Source organism: Bos grunniens, chromosome 8 (genome assembly GCF_055505025.1).
Source record: "Bos grunniens cultivar Pamir isolate PY7600 chromosome 8, Bosgru_T2T1.0, whole genome shotgun sequence".
NCBI lineage: Eukaryota > Metazoa > Chordata > Mammalia > Artiodactyla > Bovidae > Bos > Bos grunniens.
The window spans coordinates 43,239,060-43,258,468 of NC_141172.1; the positions used below are offsets into that span (position 1 = coordinate 43,239,060).

General features: G+C 43.8%; 1 long non-coding RNA gene across 4 annotated transcripts in view; it reads left to right on the forward strand.

Annotated features, from left to right (window-relative positions):
- The first annotated feature begins 851 nt into the window (after positions 1 to 851).
- LOC147366989 (uncharacterized) overlaps positions 852 to 19,409 on the forward strand; it is a 44,415-nt gene continuing 25,857 nt past the window's right edge. For 2 of the 4 annotated variants that reach the window (XR_015169695.1, XR_015169692.1), the window contains exons 1-2: positions 7,463 to 7,593; positions 19,154 to 19,238. This is a non-coding gene — a long non-coding RNA (uncharacterized LOC147366989). Of the gene's footprint in view, positions 950 to 6,501; positions 7,083 to 7,462; positions 7,594 to 19,153; positions 19,239 to 19,409 lie in introns of those variants that run through there. The other 2 variants (XR_015169693.1, XR_015169694.1) reach the window with 2 other exon arrangements.

Sequence of the window (19,409 nt, forward strand, 5' to 3'; positions counted from 1 at the left end):
ACAGCAACCAGGAGAAAATCAGTCTAGTCCCACATATTCACATCTGATGTTATTTACAGGAAGATCATACACATTTAAAACATTAGTAGGAAAGTCCCTTCTGGAAGTGCTAACAACTTTCTAAGCAATATAAGTCATCAAGAATAAAAGCAGATTTGGCTTCATAAAAACGTAAAACATCTGCACATTTGGAAAACACCTTAAACAGACTATTAATGCAAATTAATGAAAGATACTGAGAAAAAAATAAAAATAGTTTTGACATTGGAACTATCTACATGCTTTACATAATTAAAATAAAATTAAAACTAAAAGACAGGGAAATCCCCAAATACTTATTTCAACTAGCCCAAGATGGGACAACCTGAAACCCAAAGTTTCAAAAACTGAAATGAATTGAAACAAACAAATTACATAAAAACCCTTGAGTTAATGTTTCTTCAGCTCTGAAAAATAATCTTCTCTGACTTTGAATGCCCTTCCATCTACTGCCTTTGTTCCTTCCATTACAAAACTCTCTAGACAGATGTAGTAGCTTCTGGAAATTCTTTATATCTTTGTCCTGTTTTGAAAGAGTTCCTCAGCTGAATGTTGCAGCTCGTTAAAATAATATTCATCTGTGCCCATGTCTGGCCAGGCCACTCCAGATGGCTGTTTTCTTGCCCTCTGTACATCCCCTGCCCGACCAGTGCCTGTTTCACCTACGCCCTACTCACAGGACTGAACTGCCTACCTGCCCCAGGCCCCAGCTGATGGTTGTTCTTATCAAAGAGGCAGTGAGGGGTGGCCCCCTCTGCTGGTCTCCTTGGTAACTAATGAGCCCACCTGACTTCAGTTCCCCTATCTTTGGTGATTTCTATCCCTGCCCTGGAGTGAAAAAGGTCTCCATGTCCTACCCGCCCTTAGCCGCACACGGTGAGGTGCTGCTCCGGGACTTTGCTACAGACAAGTGAGTGCCCCCATCCATTAAACAATGCCTCTGTTGCTGACTCCAGGTACTTTCTTAAAGCTGTGAAGCTGGGCGAGTGTAGGCCTTGGAGGCCTTCCAGATGCAGCCCAACAGGTTGTGTGGATATTCAGTCCAGTGTTAAGTATGGTGATTGTACGTTCAATAAGCCAGAAGTCTGGTTATTTCTCTCACCAGCCTGCTTTTCTATCTTATGGCTGCAGTAATCATTATAGTGAATGAAAGTTCTGATCAAAGAGCCAGCTTCTAGGGTGTGCAGAATAGAATATTGCCTCTGTACAGGTATATTATCCTGCTGTGGGAGTCTCTTCAGCAGCTGAGGTCCAGGAACCTCTTTTATCGGAAGCATCTTGTGGTTTCCTGTCGCCTCTTTCTACTCCAGTTCTTGTTGTATGAATATAGTCATCAAGTTCCTCCCTGTTTCTCCATCCAGAATCAGCTCTTCTGATGGAAGACCACCACCCAGGTTCACTGGTTGAAGCAGTTGTTGTTTTTTTTTTTTTAAAGAATTGATTAACTTACTTACGGCTGCACTAGGTCTTTGTTGCTCCATGCAGGCTTTTCCTGCTGCTGCTGCTAAGTCGCTTCAGTCGTGTCTGACTCTGTGCGACCCCATAGACGGCAGCCCACCAGGCTCCCCCGTCCCTCGGATTCTCCAGGCAAGAACACTGGAGTGGGTTGCCATTTCCTTCTCCAATGCATGAAAGTGAAAAGTGAAAGTGAAGTCGCTCAGTCGAGTCCGACTCTTCTCGACCGCATGGTCTGCAGCCTACCAGGCTCCTCCGTCCATGGGATTTTCCAGGCAAGAGTACTGGAGTGGGGTGCCATTGCTTTCTCCAGGCTTATTCCTAGCTGGGGCTCACACTTTGTTCCAGTGTGTGGGTTTCTCATTGCAGTGGCCTCTCCTTGCAGAGCACAGGCCCTGGGATGTGTGCGTCAGTAGTTGTGGCACTCTGACTTAGTTGTCCCGTGGCATGTGGAATCTTCCCAGACCAGGGATGGAACCTGTGTCCCCTGCTCTGACAGGTGGACTTTTAACTGCTGGACCGCCAGGGGAGTCGAATTGTTGAGGTTTTAACAGAGGAGCCGATATGTCATTGCCAGAACTTCAGTATATGAAGGACATGGTGGATTGTGATAAGCCCATCAGTTCATAATGCCATCTTTTAATATACTGACCAGATAATTGACAATTATCTGGCCCCTCCCTACCCTGTACTGTTAACCCTGAGCTTGAAGTTCCTTTAGAAGGTTAGTGTACAAAACGGCTGGTATCTTAGCAGTGTTCTTCTGCTGGCTTTCCAACCGCCCCCCCACCCCGCCCCACTCCACCTCCGCTTTTATTGTTCTTTCAATCCAATTCTTCATTCTCTTTTCCAGGGTATCTTCATATTTTCTGATCTTTGATTGTAACTTTTCTTGACTGTCATTTCAGTGGAATTTGGCAGGGGAAGGAAAAGCATACAGATGTGCTCAGCCTGTCAGTTTATCCTCATATCTTTTCTGACTGTATGAGAACATGAGTGGATATTATTTATAAAATTAGGATCACACTATTTATGTAATTTTGTATTTTGCTTTTTTTTCCCCATGAGAACGACAACACACATTGAAAATGTCATTCTGAATGAATGAGCCTTCCTAGTTCATCATACTGGAGTATATACACTAATTTCCTTCTATTTCTTTGTCACTAAATCATAAGGTGCTTGAGGAAAGAGAAACGTGTCAGATTTTTAGATTCTTAAGACTAAATGAAATATCTGGCATGTAGCAATTCATCAGCATTCCTGATTCAATCTGATTTTTTTTTTTTTTTTCGTTGAACAGGTGAGAACAAAGGGCAGCAGGTAGAGAGGGAACACAGAGAGGGAGGTTAATTTGGGAACAGAGAACGCTGAATAGGTGTGCTTCTGTGTTTTATTTGATTTCCCCTCTCCTCCATTTCTGTGCTATCATAGAAGTTGATCTTTGTGTAGCCACTATGGAAAATAGTATGGATATTTTTCAGAAAATTAAAAATAGAACAACCATATCCAGCTATTCCATTTCTGTGAATATATCCAAAGGGAAAAAACCACTAATTTGAAAAAAATACATACATTCCTAGGCTCACTGTGGCATTGATTACTATAGCCAAAATATGCAAACAACCTAAGTGACTACTGGTGGATGAATGAATTAAAAAAATGTGATATATGCACATAGACAGTGGACTATTACTCGGCCATAAAAAGGGAAAAGGAAAAAAGAAGGAAATCTTGCCATTTATGACAACATGAATGGAACTTGAGAGTATTATGCTAAGTGAAATAAGTCAGGCAGGGAAAAATAAATACTGTGTGATATCACTTGTATGTGGAATCTAAAAAAAGAAACAAAACCAACACCCAGATAGAGAACAGATTGGTAGTTATCAGAGGGGAAGGTGGGGGGGGGTGTAAAATGGTGAGGGGATCTCTTCTATAGTGATGAATGGCAACTAGACTTACATGTTGATCACTTTGTAATGTATACAACACTTTGATTATTATGTTGTACTCCTGATACTAACATAGTGTTATATACCAATTTTACCTCCAAAAAAAAAAAAAAAAAGAAGTTGATCCTTTTAGTTGGTTTGGGAAATATAGTAGAGATTTTCCTCCCTCTGACTAAAGCCTAGAAACAAGAACCTATCTCTAAAGAACAGTGTTTCTTTCAGCGCTTATCAAATAGGTATAAAATGCTTCAGAGGGGATGTGTTTCTAAATTACTGGTGTAGTAAGAAGTATAAAGATGGTGTTGATCTACCCAAGTTGCTATTCGCTGCCTCAGAAGGATGAGTCATTCTCTGTTACATTGAGACTGAGGTCATGTCCCCTCACAGCCAGGAGTGTAATCAAGTTGTGAAAATGCCATGGTAGGACCTGTAAACTCTCCTGGGATTGTGACATTCAGATGGTTAGAAATCTTTACTGAAGCATATTGGGAAGAATAGTTCACTATACTTGAGTAAGTGTTGGAAATTAAACCAAGAAGGCATAAGACAACATATTCAGAGGTTTTATCATCAAACCCAGAATTATTTTTTTGAATTTTATAAGTATAATTGGGAGCCTCAAGAGCTGATTATTCCCATTTTCATCCAGAGTTTTTTTTATTTCCCCTCTCTTTCCCTTTTTTCAGTGCATCTATTTATTTAATACGAGTCACTGGTGTCTAGCAAGCACATAAAGTTGAATCACTTATTAAAATGTTCCTCTCTGAATGAGAAGTTATATTTATACATAAATTATCATCTTTTCACATACTGTAGTTTCATAGATTTTCACAGATCTGTAGGGACCCAAGTTTATTTTTTGAAAGTTGAATGAAAGAAGATTGCTGGGAACACCTTGCTCCTGATGAGTGGAAGGGTAGCAGTGAATACCTTGGTGGGATTTTTTAATCAGTTGGTTTGGCTACATCAGGTCTTAGTTGTGGCACGTGGAATCTTTAGCTGTGGCATGCGGGATCTAGTTCCGCAATCAGGGATTGAGTCTCGGCCCCCTGCACTGGGAGCACAGAGTCTTAGCCGCTAGATCACCAGGGAAGTCCCAGTATCTGGTTTAAACTGAAATATGTGGTTTCTCACATCCCACGGTCCAACATGGAAAACACACCTAAAACAATTGTGATAACAATTTGCTGAGTACCACCATGTACCAGGTACTACCCATTTACCATCTCTGATTACTGCAACAGCACCACAAGGTAAATATGTAAGCTCTAACTGAGGTCAGAGAATGCTGAGTTCTGAGGGCATCAGTGAGTGACCAAGGTCATTTACAGCCAGTTTGCAAACCCTAATGAGCTCTACATCCTATACTCCTCACAATGCCTCTCCTGACAATTGAGTTTAAGTCTGGTGATTTTACTTGATTTACAATTGATATAATTACTGATTACTGCTTCTAATGGATTTTGCAAAAGTTCTAGACTCACAGTACTACCATTACAAGTGTATCAGTCAGGATGGGCTAGGCTTTACTTTGTAGCAACCTCCAGAGCTCAGTGACTTTAAATAACAAAAGTTTATTTCTTGTTCACTCACTATGGTCATCGTAGATCAACTGAGGCTCTGTTATAAGCTGACATTATCCCAGAGTAGTGAGGAACTATTCTCTAGAGCATGAACAGCCACAGTAGCCAAGAAGAAAGATGACCAAAGGGTCTTGCATTGGTGATTTAGTTTTGGCCCAGATGTGTCACACATCACTTTACTTACAACTCATTGGTGGTAATTGGCCACATGTCCCCCCGACCATAAGGGACCAAGAATTGAGAACCAGCTGTAGATCCAGAAGACTCAAATAGCCAGAAATATTTGCTGAGTGGCAATAACTCAGGCATGCACCTAGTTGCTGCGGGGAACACAAAGAGTAAGCCATAGTCTTTGCTCTTAGAAAACTTACTGTGAGACATGCAAACAAGCAATCATAAGGCAAAGGAAAGTTGAGTGCCACACTAGTATAAGCATCACAGTAGAAGATCATGGAGGAAAAAATTACTAATTTTAAATGGCAAGGGTACAGAAGCCTTTGCAGAGAAGGCTACAGATGAGCTTTGTAAGCTTGAAGGATTTCAAAGCATTGAAGGAGAGAGGGAGAAAGGCATTCCAACTAAGGGAACTGCATGAAGGGTTTGGCATGTTCAGGCAAAGACAGGTAGACCAACAGGATAGGAGAGGCAGGTAGGTGAGATAAGCAAGGAAATAACGACCGGAAAAGGCATTTTTGCACAAACCATGGAAGTGTAAATGCCATGTAAGGAAACAGTGCGTTTATATTGGGGTTGCCACATTTTATCAGAACTATATTAGAGACGTTGTCTCAAATAAAGGAGCATCTTGGCATGTTTACCATTCTTAGAAGGATATGTTTTCATGCCAGCTAGAATAAAATAAGACTGTCAGAGCAGAAGGCCCAGTACATAATAGGTAGTCAATAAACATGAATGAATTAGTAGGAAGAAAGTTGAGGAAGACATTTTATGTTAAAGTTTTGACAGTTTGTCAAATTCTGAGTCCCACACCTGATTTTTTTTTTTTTTTTAAGGAAGCAAGGGAGAAGGCAATGGCACCCCACTCCAGTACTCTTGCCTGGAAAATCCCATGGACAGAGGAGCCTGGTGGGCTACAGTCCATGGGGTCTCTAAGAGTCGGACATGACTGAGCGACTTCACTTTCATGCATTGGAGAAGGAAACGGCAACCCACTCTAGCGTTCTTGTCTGGAGAATCCCAGGAACAGGGGAGCCTGGTGGGCTGCCGTCTATGGGGTCGCACAGAGTTGGACACGACTGAAGCGACTTAGCAGCAGCAAGAAAGCAAGAATAAAAATTCCCAAGTAAAGTTGTTTGGGTGAAGCCTCAGTCATCCAGTTTTCCATGTTTAATTACTCCTCTTTCTTCCTTCCCTCAGCCAGCAAATGTTAATCTTTTACCATTTCCTCTTAGGTTCAATTCTCCAATTCTTTAACAAAATTTGTTCTTCTCTGAAATTTTTTTTTTTAGGTCCTCTATGTGTCTCTTAAAGTTTCAGAGCCGGAAACACTGGACAAAACTTGCTAAATGAGAACCTGTCCCAATACTTGAGATTATTTGCTGGAGCTTCAGGGGCAAAGGTTACTTCATGCTCCCTGCAGAGCCTGCAGCAAAAAGAGACTATACTAAAAAATATTTTTTTATTTTAAAAAGGAAACAGAACCCCTCGATTCTGCCTAGGGCTGTGAAAGAAGACTGAACTTTCTGGCAGCCAAGTTATCAGCCTTGGCTAGGATTTCACACCTTGTCAGAACAGGATGATCTAAAGGAACAGTATTAAAGTCGTGGGCGGAGCACAGCTGGAAGCTCGCTGTGTTTATTTTAAAACCTTGCTCTGCCTCCTTATGTAGAGAGTGAAAAGAGGACCTGCTAGAAATATGAAGCAACGCCTTGCAAAGCACGTGTGGCACGCTGGGATTTGTGACAGCAAATCAATAAGTGAGGGAAGAAATGGACGAAGAGCAGAGCAGGGGGAGGCAACGTGGCAGATACCACAGGGGTCCTCGGTATTGAGGCCTGTACTTCTCACACTGCAAGTCCGTGTAATCACGGTAGGAGCCTGAGAACCTACATGTTCTGATTCAGCAGGCCTGGGGTGGGGCTTGAAATCCTGCAGCTCTATCAAGTTCCTGCATGATGCTGATGTTGCTGGTCTCTGGACCCCTCTTTAAGCAGCAGAGGCTAGGTGACCGCTTTCCCTAATGGCCAGGTGTTTACAATACCTTGTGCTCAGGGTGAGTAACCCCTGCTTGGTTCCATGGGATGAGTATATCAAGCAGCTGAAGCCAATTGTGATAATTCTATTCCTGTAAGCTGGCTTGGGCCTAGTGGTGTGATGAATCTTGGCCAGTGAGATAAAAGGGAAGTCTTGTAGATGCTTTTGGGAAGGGCTGCTTGGTCTAATGAAGAGACCCAAGGTTGAGACTTGGCACTTTTTGGCTTTGGATACTACAGTAATGTTGTGGTCTTTGAAGCTGCTGTGTTCAACTTACAAGTGGAAGGAGCAACCTCGCTGACCGCCAGGTCCTTTCCACCCACCTCTCCATGGGATCTGTCTTCTTTGTAGGTACCAACCTTCTCTAGTTGAGCCCTAACCAATGGATTTCCTCATGGTTCTATTTTGGACCCTCTTTTCTTCTCATCATGTGTTCTCTAAATTAGACTTTTCAAACTGTGGCTAGTAACTCACTGTCAGGCCATTAAATCAATATAGACGTTTTGACCAGCATGGGGGAAAGAACAGACAGCCACTGAACATAACACATAGCAAAGGTAAGAACTGTCCAGGGGAATTGCATGTGTGTGTATGATGTAAAATACATTTCTTATTTTAGATCCTCATCAAAAAAGTGCAAGGACCAAAGGTATACATGATCTCATTTATTTCTGTGACCCTCAAACCTCCATCTTTACTTGTCTATCCGTATCAGTTCCAAGCCCATATCTTCAGCTTTCTGCTTGACTTGTCCACTCAGAAAGCGCAGAGCAATTCAGTCAAAGCTCAGCTCTCCATCGTCAGTTTCAGGCCTCCCTCATCCTCACCCCACTGCCAGCTCCTGCTCCTGTGTTTCTTCCATCAGGAACAGACACGGCCATCTACCCACCTAGACAAACTGGAACCCTGGGGGTCATTCTTGGCCCTTCACACTCTGCATTGTCAGTCTCTAAGTTTTATTTTATTCCTATGTACTTTTGTTTTTATTTATTTATTTATTTTTAATTGAAGGATAATTGCTTTATAGCTTTCATCCCTGTTCTTTACATGCTACCATCCTGGTGTAAATTACTGTCCTCTCCCTCCTGGACAAGGGCCTTTGCTTCCTAACTCGCCTCTCCACATCATCTCCTACCCTTTCTAATCCATTCCTCACTCTGCAGACAGAGGGATCTATTAACCATGTCACTTTCCTACTCAAATTGAAGGGTAAAGCCACAAGTCAGTCTAGCTTTTAAGTAGCTCCTTAACTGGTCCCTAAGCAACTGCCCCATCTGGCCCTCATCGCTTCCCATCTGGCACTGCTCTCAGCATTTCATAGGTACCATACTGTCTGATGTTTGGGCCCCCAGAGATGCTTTTCTTTCCAGGAGCTCTCTTCTCCCCTCACCTCTTATTGTATCCAACCCTCCCTCATTTGCTGAAGTCTCAGAAGGCTGTCACCTCCTTAGAAAGGCCTGCCTTGCTTGGCTCCCAAGTAAGATTCAGTCCTTCCAACATGACACAGAGCACAACTGTAATTATTTACTTGTTCTAAGATCTGTATTCCCCATGAAACTCAAAGCTCCATCAAGTTTTGCCTCTGCGCTTTTGACCTGCAGTGCCATGCCCAGGGTTTGGTGTACAGCAGTGGCTCAGTCATTCCTTTTTGAGTGGACTGAAGCAACTGTGTTTAAGACATTTCTTTAAGTAATTTCCATGGTCAATTGCAGTGTTGCATCCTCAGAAAAACATCTGATTGCCTGAAAGTGCAACACTGCCTTGTGATGTATTCTGGGAGGTTTGGACTTCTTTAATATTCCAAAGAAGGGCTATCAACTCCAACTGGAGTTTATCTAACAGAAGCATGTTCACCAGGATTTAGATTCTGCTGCTCACTTGATATTAAGTTGCTGGCTGCTCAGATGCCTACAATGGCTCATCCGACTCTGACTTCTCTGTCTCTCTAAGGATCAGAACACACATCCAGAGATGTGACCTAGTAACAGCGGAAGTAGCCTGATCCCCCTACCTCCTACTGCCTATCATTTTTCTGTCTCTTCTGCTCCTCTGCCAACCTCAGTCCTACAGAGAGGAGCCAGCGAGACCACCGACTCCTGATAACAGAGGCCTTGCTCATTTCACCTTTCCTACCCTTCGACATGGTACACGTCAAGATGTCCCGAGGGGATACTACAGTAATTCCTTTGGCCTCGCTTTGAAGTTGAAAATTAAAATGAGTTTTCTCCAGTGACTTTAAGTAATATAGTTAAATATTACAGCGTGGTTGACCCCTGCCTCCCCACTTCTCTCCTTTGACGTGATTCTGACCAGCCTGCTGATCAGACGGACATGGGTGAGCTACGCAAGGGGGTTAGCAGGGAAAGGGACGTGTTATACTTTAATAAAAACAACAAAAGAAGCCATTTCATGTTCCCAGGAAAGCTATCATGGGCCAGGCCTGGAGGTGCACATACTGGGTTCTAAAGAAACTACGAAGGCCACACCTTGCTCAGGTACATCTTCCCTCCTGCTCCAAGCAGTGCAGGGGATGGTGGAAGTGAGACTCCTTCCCGCTGCAGGTGAAAAGCCTGCACAGCGGTGGGGACTCTGCTGGCATCGCCATCACTTGAAGCCCCAGCACTGTCCCACAGGGAGGAAGCTTGGACCTGCTCCTACCTTTGCAAGCTGCTGTCCAGATGCAAATGCAGAGTAGTCATTGGTTCTCCCACGAGGCCACAGGGAGACCTCTGTGGTGGAGCAAGTTCAAGTTGCATTGAGATAATGTCCCTGGCAGTGCTTCCCTGTTCCGTCCACTCAGAGACAGAAAAGGCCGAGGTGGCCGCTGTATCTTCTTGGCTTTGGGGAATGATGTCTGCCATGGTTCCCAGAGAAGCTCCAGGGAAGTCTTAATGACCATTTTGCTTCTGGGAACTGTTCACCTCATCTCCACTCTATATTGTACATGGACTCTCCCAATTACTGTCTCTCTCTTTACTTTGCCCTCTTTCCAGTGGAATGTGTCTTGGTGAAATGAAGTGTTTCTCTTTCTTCACATGCTTTCTGTGAGTGCAGTGCTCTGCACACCAAAGTAATGCAGCCTTGGCTTGGTTTGGGTTCCCCGGAAACAGACTCTTGATAGACAGCTGCATGCAGGTTCACTGGGGAGCTCTCTGGGAAGCTGTACCAGTAAGGATGTAAGAAAGGCAGACCTGGGCAAGGCAAGAAGTTGGCCCATGATGGGGTTGCAACCCAAAGGCCTTAGCCAGTCCTGCAGGGGTCTGTGAAGCTGGATGGCCCCCGAGAGGTGTTCCAGAAGGAAGCTTGAGGTCAAGTCTTTGTTTCTCTATATCAGCCGGTCATTGGCCACAGCCTATCCTTGGGAAGGGGCTCGCTCTTGGACCAGGTCAGGGAGTTCCCTCCAGCAGAGCGAAGTTCTGAGGGTGGAGACGGTAGTGAGCTGCCCAGAGCTGATGGTCCCAGCAGCTGGCAAGGAACGCAGCAGCCCTCATCTCGAGAACACCACTGCATTCACTCCCAGGCTGAATTTGGTCTTCAGATACCTGTTTTCCTTTTCACAATATTTTAAAAACCGAATAATTCCATAAAATAATCTACATATTCCACTTCTCCTAATGTCAAAAGAACTAGTAGATCAATCAGAGTTCATTTAGGTAAACAAAACCTACACTGGGTATTTCAAAAGAGATTTAATGTAGAGGGTTCATTAAATAAGTATTGGGGAGGCTGAAAAGTAACAATGGGGAACATTGTGGTAACCACAGGTGGTAACTGCAGGAAGGAGCCACCACTCCTGGGTTTGGTGGGATGAAGGGAACAAACAGGGATATCAAAACCCAGAGGCTTAAAGAAGAGAGGTCTGTGGAGCTGAGGGGTAGCTGCTGGTTCCTTTGTAAGGACGCAGGCTGATTCTGAGAGTGGGAAAGGAAGCTGGCATCTGGAAGCAGATGTTGCTGCTGGGGTGAGGCTGGTGGTTCCAGCAAGCAAACAGGCCCAAGGGACTTGGCCCCCAACTCCTGCCATCCAGGCTCCCTCTAGTGCCCCCTGCTGGCAGAACCTACCAGGAAGGCAGTTAAAGAGAAAGGCCTCATTATCAAAACTGAATGTAGAGTAGATAATAGCTTCCTAACCTACGCATCTGGTGATTCTGCATCCCTGGTCCTGCATGATAACAATCCAAGAGCTGCAACTCAGTTGCCTCTTTTAGAAAATAAAGTATAGTTGATTTAAAATGTTGTGTTAGTTTCTGATGTACAAGAAAGTGGTTATACACATTTTAAAAATATTTTTCATTTTGGCTTATTATAGGATATTGGATATAGTTTCCTGTGCTTTACAGTAGGACCTTGTTGTTTCTCTATTTTGTATATAGTAGTTTGTATCTGCTAATCCCAAACTCCTAATTTATCCCTCCCAGCACCTTTCACCTTTGGTAACCATAAATTTGTTATCTATGTCTGTGAATCTGTTTCTCTTTTGTTTCAATATCTAAGTTCATTTCTATCATTTTATTTTCCTTCTAAAGAAGGTGACTTTACTTAGTTTATAATTTCTAGGTCCATTCATCTTGCTGCAAATGGCATTATTTTCTTCTATTTTATGGCTAAGTAATATTTACACATATACACACACCCACACACACACCCACATCTTCTTTATCCATTCCTCTGTCTGGACATTTAGGTTGCATCTGTGTCCTGACTTTTGTGAATAATGCCCCAAGCTGCCATTTTAAAGAGAGACAAATGAGATGTCCTTCTGGTCGCTGTCCCCTCTGGCCTGTGTCTCACTCATTTATCTTCCCAGCTGGCTCTTGTGGCTTTTCTTTGCTACCCTTGTACAAAAAAATTAGGCCCCCAAGGGATGCAAATCTTGAGGCGTTCTAGGAGTGAGTATGGGCGTGGAATTTAACACTCGATCCATGAATCACAGTCAGCACCACTTCATGATGTTTTTCCTGGGACTAAATTCTCCTCTGTTTTCTCCCCCAAACCATGGACACCCAACACCCAGCCTCTCTGACTGAGAGAAGGTTGGGGGCTTCCCTTTACTGGTTTTTCTGGAACTTGTTTGCAGCACTCAGCGCTGGGTTGGTAACCTGTCTGTCCCTCCTTCTTCTCTTTGGTTTCCCTCGCTGTCTTTCTACTTTGGAAAGGGAGCTGTAAGACTAGGCTGTGTTCCACGGTATGTGACTCAGCAAATGCTGTCTTGAGGGAATCAGAATTGTCTTGAGACAGACGAAAGCCCCAAGTGGAAATATTTCCCTTTGCTGTGGATTTAGTTTGTTTTATCTTTTGAAAATTAGTGTAATCAGGATTTGGCAAAAAAGTAAAAAAAGGCTTGGCTTTCTTGAGAAAGACTGCAACGTTTTCTCAGAAAGGCTACAAATGTTGCAGCCAATTACTAGATAGCATTGGAACCAATGATCATTTTGGAAATTAAGATCCTGGGTCTAGACTCTGGAAATATGGGTCTTCAGGGCGTGGAGCCCCTGATCAGCTCAGGAGAAGGGGGCCAATGGGACATCCAGTGGGAAGAGCACAGTGCTCAGAGGGGCCTGAGAGTCTGGCTGCCTCTCACTGCCTAGAGGTTACAGGGAAGGGTCCTGCAGCCCAAAGGCTCTGTGTCCTGACCCATGACCTGAGGAGGAGTGGATTCTGTGATCTCCCTTGCTTTCCAACAGTTCTAAGACGTTTATGATTGAACTGTCCTGTCTCTCCTTATCATCTATTTGGGACCCCTAGCGGATAAGCAGATTCCTCAGATCAGTAGCCCTCCCAGCTTCTTTACCCTGCCTCTGCCGAATGTGAAATGTCACACCCACCCACCCCTTAGCCCACCCCTGCTCTGCTGACACAGGGACAGCAGACACCCCAACCTGTGCTTCATTTCAAGAAGAGAAATAAGGTGGCATGGCTTTTCAAGAAGTGACCACTGAACACAGTGGGTTTTTGAGTACCTACTGTGTGCCTGGCTTGGTATATATGGGATGTCTGCACCTCTGAGGTGGTTCTCATTTTCAGATAGAAACCTGGGGCTCAGGGAAGTCAGATAACACAGGGCAAAGAAGGGACAATATCAGGTTTGGAATCCAGAGCACATAATAAGAGAATGAAGTTTGAGAGTCTTTTATCTGTTGCAGTTATGTTAAGGAGAAAGTCAAGTTTTATAGTGGCATTAATGCATACATTGAATTTTACTTTTTTTTTTGTCTTATGTTTTGGTTTTCATGTATTTTAAACACCTTGGTAACACCTGCTTCTCTCCTCTCCCACTCCTTCTTAACAAAGAGAAAGCAAATCTCTGATCTTGGCAGGCAAGAGAATCAAGCTGAAAGTTAATAACATTGTTCTGCACTCATTCTATCTGTTTTCATAGTTACCTCCTATTTATGGCAAGTGATACTGATTTTTCCATCTATGGTTAGCGACATGAAGTTTCCTTTGGAAACGAACTGAAGTTTAAAAAAACTTCAAGTTAAAAAAGTTCAGTACCTAGTAGCCAATGTGTATTGGCTATAGCAAATATCATGCAGGTATGACTTTGCATGGGCTTCGCTGGTGGCTCAGACAGTAAAGAATCTGCCTGCAATGCAGAGGATCTAACTTTGATCCCTGTCTCAGAAAGATCCCCTGAAGAAGGGAATGGCTACCCACTCCAGTACTCTTGCCTGGAAAATTCCACGGACAGAGGAGCCTGGTGGGCTACAGTCCACGGGGTCGCAGACAGTGACAGAATGACAAAGCACAGCGCAGCATATGGCCTTGCATAATGGTTCTGACCATCCCTGTGCCTCAGTTTCTCCCGGATAACACCTACCTCCCTAGGTGGCTGTGAGGATTGAATGTGTTAACCCATGTCAAGGACATAAAGAAGCTCCTGGGACACAGTAAGCAGTCACAGAAGTGATAGCCAGCATTATTACTATGCATCTGTGTGACATTTAGAGAAGATTTCCATTTGGTTCTTGTATGTCTCTTATGGAATGACAGGCTGATAAAGCAATGACAACCAGGGACATCTAAATTTTACACACTGATTTATTGGTAAAAGCCTTATCTAGTTGCATACTCGTCTGTAAAATTGCGGAGTGTGGGGGAAATTTTACTATAATTTATTGTTATCAGCATGCAGTTTACCTTTTTAAATATTCAAATTATGTTTATGACTGTAACGAACTTACGGCTTTTGAAGTATTTTATTTTCAACATGCTTTCCCTGCAGCCACCCCCCCACCCCCCCACCCACCCTCACCCCCTCTCACTCACCCTCACCCCCCCCACCCCCACACCCCCCCCACCACCACAAGAAATTGAGAACGGAAGTCAAGTTGTGGAGACTGCTCCAATAATCATTTACTAAGTACTAAGCTTATTAAGGAAAGTCCAGGGACTTTTACAGCACGTATTTCACTCACATAATGATGATGAGGTAAAACTTTGGCATCTTCTCAAACAACCAAGTGTCTGGAAACACAAAGTGGAATCTGTGTGTAGAGGCAAAACTTTAAAAGAGCTCATGGGGCATATTTTAGTGCTGTCATGGAGTTTCAGCAGGAATTATCTTTCAACAACCCGCCTTGTAATTTTGGAAGTTAAAGGCTGGTGTGAGGTGTTTCATGGGAAACTGAGGTAAAGTTTACCTGGGTTCTCAAGTGTGAGCTTTTTTGGTAGTCAGCAACAATTAAGTCCTCAGGATTGAAAGTAAAGGAGCATATTCCATGATATTTAAGATACAAGGATTCTAAAGGAATATACTGTCAACTGAAGAAAAATGTACAACTTGAATGATTCAAATTAAGTTTTATTCAGGGACTTTCTGAGAAGTATAGCCTAGGAGACAGCCTCTCAAATAACTCCAAGGAACTGCTCCAAAGAAGTTAGGGAGGAGCCAGGATATATAGTTTTGCTGGGAGAAAAACAAAACCATACAGTCAAACATCAAAAGATTACTGCTAATCACAAAAGCAGACACCTCAAGTTAGTGATTTTAGAGCTTGTCTGTGTATGGGAAGATACAAGAGTCTGGGGTCATTGACGTCTTTACTTGGGTATGCATCTTAACCATCCAGGCCCGTGTCTTCTTCTTCTCCATCCTGAATTCCCCTCAGTGTACGCCATCAGTGGCGGCTGCAGTGGCTGATGGCTCGATGGTGGCAACACCCTTTGTTCATTGAAATGGCAGGTGACCTCGACCCGCACCTTCTTTGGTGAGGGTATTTCAAAGAGGCCAGAGCTGGGCATCTCATCAGTTTAGCCATGGTTCTCACCCTTCATGAATCTACAGCCTGTCCATTGCATAAAGCTCTCACCCTGTCTCTCTGCACCTCTGGGCCGCAATATAATAAAAAGAACAGAGATCGTGATGGTTTTAGCCTGTTATCACAAAGACAAGCGAACCTGCCTTTCTCCTTCACCACTGTTTTCTCCAGGGCCTGGAACACTGTGTGCTACATGTGTATTGATGTGTTATTTGCTCAGTCGTGTCCGATTCTTCGTGACCCCATGGACTGTAGCCCACAGGCTTCTCTGTCCATGGGGTTCTCCAGACAAGAATACTGGAGTGGATTGCCATTCCCTTCTCCAGAGGTATGCTACATAGATGATAAATAGTTGAAAAAACAATTAGTGAGGCTGGCAGTAGAGTTTGTTATCAAGACGAAAAGTGGGGCAGAATTTTCTCCCTCAGACAACCAGGCAGAGAAGAGCAAAAGGGAAGCACTCGTTATAGAGTGCCTTGGTCAATCCAAGGAAATCAGGGTAAGTGTGAAAGTCCAGAAGGGAGGAACGGGGATGAAAACTGGAGACAGTCAGGGGCCAGGAGTTGGGCAGAACTGAACTTAAATGGGATCAAGGGAAAGAAATGAGATGAGGATAGTCCTGGTATCCATCAACTGCCTGGTACATGAGTAGGTAAGGTTGGCTTAGAGTTACATTAACTAATATTCAATAAATATTAAATCCCTGTTCTGTGCCAGAAACTAGTCTAAGTGGCACTTATGATTTTGCAGTGAATAGACAAAAACCTCTATAGTCATGGAGCAGATAGCAATTGGCTCTGGAGAGAATGTTAATAATAGCTACTTAATGACTGATAACAGCAACTAATGATGCTCACCATGTGCCAGGCATTGTCCCCCAGTAGCTCACTTAGACCTTGCAAATGGCTGATGAAGAAGTAGTTTCTATGTTTATCCCAAGTTTCACTTTTCCAAGACTCAGCCTTTTTTAGACCATCATCCTGGGAGCACAAACTTTAGGAGTAAGGCCAGATCTTATGGCCTGGAAAGTAGCATTTCAACTCAGTTACTAACATGGAGGCAGGCACATTATTACTGGTTCAGTTCAGTTCAGTTGCTCAGTCATGTCCGACTCTTTGCAACCCCATGAATTGCAGCACGTCAGGCCTCCCTGTCCATCACCAACTCCCGGAGTTCACTCAGACTCACATCCATCGAGTCAGTGATGCCATCCAGCCATCTCATCCTCTGTCATCCCCTTCTCCTCTTGCCCCCAATCCCTCCCAGCATCAGAGTCTTTTCCAATGAGTCAACTCTTTACATGAGGTGGCCAAAGTATTGGAGTTTCAGCTTTAGCATCAGTCCTTCCAAAGAAATCCCAGGACTGATCTCCTTTAGGATGGACTGGTTGGATCTCCTTGCAGTCCAAGAGACTCTCAAGACTCTTCTCCAACACCACAGTTCATAAGCATCAATTCTTCGGCACTCAGCCTTCTTCACAGTCCAACTCTCACATCCATACATAACCACTGGAAAAACCATAGCCTTGACTAGATGGACCTTTGTTGGCAAAGTAATGTCTCTGCTTTTGAATATGCTATCTAGTTTGGTCATAACTTTCCTTCCAAGGAGCAAGCGTCTTTTAATTTCATGGCTGAAGTCAGCATCTGCAGTGATTTTGGAGCCCAAAAAAATAAAGTCTGACACTGTTTCCCCATATATTTCTGGTTACAAAAGACTAAATAATATGATTGCATTTAATAGAATCAAAAGAGGCTTTGGTGGTGTGTTTATATGAATAATAAGTAAAGGAAATGTTGAAAAAAGAATGAAAAGGAAATGTTTTAAAAGAATGAGCATCAAATGTTTTTATCTCATGGCATGTTGTCAGAAGAACATTAATAATGAACTCTTCTATAAATTCTCTCCATAATGACTTTATAAAAAAATTACACTGTGCAATTGATAAGAGTTTGGTTATGAATTCCAGCCAGATGGTGATTACTTGAAAAATAATCCTTACAAGTTAAACAAACATCCATACTCTTGTGTAAAAAATTTCCATAATACAAATCTAGAAATGTCAGCTCAAAGTGCCTGCAGAACAAGAGTACTCCTAGGCATCAAATAGGCTTTTCAGAAATTTTCAACTTTATCAAGGGGTTCTCATTGTTCTCATACCTTCCACGCATGGAATTTGCTTATACTAAATAAATAAACAATGCTAGTTTAACCAATGACTGATTGTGAAGCATCTACACTGTCCTGGGTGCTAAGGACACACCAGCAAACAAGACAGACAAGGCGATTACCCTCAATGGGAAGACAGATCCTGGACAGGTAAAGCTCAGATGCTGAGAGCTGTTATGAGAGGGGAAACCAGGATATTACTGTGGACTTTCACTAGGTCAGGAGACACAGGGATGGGCTTCAAATGAGCCCTGTGGATGTTCAGTGGCCACCAGGCAGAGGGGAAGAGAGTTGCAGGGAGAAATAGGGGGTTCTTGTTGTGCTCAGTTGTGTCTGACTCTTCGTGACCCCATGGACTGCCACCTGCCAGGCTCTCGTCCATGGTATTTCCTAGGCAAGACTATTGGAGTGGGTTGCCATTTCCTTCTTCAGGGCCTCTTCCCATCCCAGGGATGGAATCTGCATCTCCTGCATTAGCAGGTGGATTCTTCATCACTCCACCACCTGGGAAGCGCAGGCGGAGCATAATGTATCCCTACAGAGTCAAGGCTAAGTCCCGTTTCTGGCTGGGCAGAGACAGCTTACAGCTCATTCAGTTGCTTCTTTGTTTTGCTCACAAGACTGTGAGAACATCTTGAGGGCAGGGGCCAAATCTTGCTTGTTAATGTAGGTCTGGCATCCATCACATCTGACACATCTGTATTTCAAGGAGAACTAACTTCAGAATGTGACTGAGGCATGTAGCCTGCTTGTCCTAATCATTCCAGAACATGAAGGCACTTTGACTCACAGTTGTCCCAGCCCCCATTTGTTTCCTAGCAGGAGATCTGGCCTTTTGCCTCATATACCTCTCCTTGTCTTTTTGGGATTCACCAGGTGAATGCTTTTGTGTGAAAGGGAAGAAAGCATAGCACTTAAGGGCCCAGCCTCAGTAGCCAAGCCACTTATTGGGTTCAATTTCTGGCACTGCCACTCACTAAGCTGTCTGATAATTAAACAAGTTATTTAATTTCCTCATGTCTCATTTTCTCCATCTATAAAATGGGATGGTAATAGTGCATCAGAGGGTGATGAGGAGTGTGCTCATACAGATAAAATGCTTGGTGTGGTCTCTGACACATAGTGTGTTTATGAAGGGAGCTGATCCTATTCTCTTTTAATCTGCCAGGCTGTCTTTTGCCCCTTCAGAGAGCCTAGACTGCCCTTTCTTCTGAAGTCTTTCATCTTCTATCCAGCTTGTCTTCCTTCACATTGCTGCTGCTATCCAATATCGCCCCTGCAGTTCCCCGCAGCCCAGAAGGACCATTAGTATAGAGGAGAGAGACTGCAAAGGCACACACCTTCTAAGACTGGCTTAGGGCTTGGGCCTGGCCTTTTCCACATGACCAGAGACAATTCTGCTCAACCACTCACTCCAGGCCTCCCACACCTCAGAATCTGCCTCCAGAAAATAGAACCCTGTTTTCCCCTCCCCCCAGGCTATGGTCCACCCCTGGAGCATCCTGTCCCTGGACAAACTCCTCTCTAGGATGGCAGAGAGTTGGAGCATCCCTACCCTTCAAGGTAAGCACTACCCTCCTCCACACACACACAGGGATGTGAGACAGCCTTGAGGCCCCCAGAGCCACTCCCATCAGGGTTTGATTTAGAGATTGTCAGAAAGTGCTTTGATAATTGCACATGGGCCCCCATCAGTCAAACCATGCTGTTCAGCTCCCATTCAGCGAATTCCTC